At 43.5% G+C, this 1,045-nt stretch overlaps 1 non-coding gene across 1 annotated transcript; it reads left to right on the top strand.

Moving 5' to 3' along the window:
- Positions 1 to 295: 295 nt before the first annotated feature.
- Positions 296 to 402, top strand: LOC127133197 (small nucleolar RNA R71). The gene has a single exon (XR_007807188.1). It is a non-coding gene; the product is annotated as a small nucleolar RNA R71 (small nucleolar RNA).
- Positions 403 to 1,045: the final 643 nt, after the last annotated feature.

Below are 1,045 nucleotides of genomic sequence, written 5' to 3'. Positions count from 1 at the left end.
CACGGTGGTTGGAGGTGATACATTCAAACTTTCACTTTTCTGGGCCAGGGCTTCCACTTTTGCATTAACATGATCAAGGCTACTTATCTCGTACATGCCACTTTTCGTTTGAGGTTTCTCTACCATTGCTCGGTCGCTTCCCCACTGATAATGGTTTTGGGCCATGCTTTCGATAAGTTGATAAGCATCGGCATAAGGTTTATCCATAAGTGCACCACCTGCTGCGGCGTCTATTGTTAACCTTGTGTTGTACAAGAGACCATTATAGAAGGTATGAATCACTAACCAGTCCTCTAAACCATGGTGTGGACAAAGTCTCATCATGTCTTTGTATCTTTCCCATGCTTCGAAAAGAGACTCGTTATCTTTCTGTTTAAATCCATTTATCTGGGCTCTCAACATAGCTGTTTTGCTTGGAGGAAAATATCGGGCAAGGAAGACTTTCTTCAACTCGTTCCATGTGGTAACTGAGTTGGAAGGAAGAGACTGAAGCCATCTTCTAGCTTTATCTCTTAACGAGAAAGGAAAGAGACGAAGTCAAATTGCCTCTGAAGTGACACCATTAGCTTTAACAGTATCAACGTATTGGACAAATACGGATAAATGAAGGTTTGGACTTCCTGCAACAGAGAATTGATTCTGTTGCACTGCCTGCAACAGAGAAGGTTTAAGTTCGAAGTTGTTTGCTTCGATTGCGGGTGGAGCAATGCTCGAATGCGGCTCATCTTACGATGGAGCGGCGTAATCTCGAAGAGCACGAGCTGGTTCTGCCATCTCGGGTATTGGTGAAGGAAGAAGATTTTTGAGATCAGGCACTTCGATAGGAGGGAGATTGTTTGCAGCACGATATTCCCGAATTCGTCGTAAGACTCGGAGATATAGTTCGATGTCGTTGATTCGTAAGTAAAACGGCTCGCCTTGTGAGCGAGTGTGTGGCATACAAATCAACAAAAGAAGAAGAAATAAAAATTGCCTTAGTCTCTACAGCGTAACAGAAGAGTTACGATATCGACTAAATAAAAGTCCCCGGCAACGGCGCCAAAAA

The sequence above is a fragment of the Lathyrus oleraceus genome, chromosome 3 (genome assembly GCF_024323335.1).
Source record: "Lathyrus oleraceus cultivar Zhongwan6 chromosome 3, CAAS_Psat_ZW6_1.0, whole genome shotgun sequence".
NCBI classification, from domain to species: domain Eukaryota; kingdom Viridiplantae; phylum Streptophyta; class Magnoliopsida; order Fabales; family Fabaceae; genus Lathyrus; species Lathyrus oleraceus.
The sequence above is the reverse complement of the archived record's forward strand: the minus strand, read 5'-3'. Positions and strand labels throughout refer to the sequence as shown.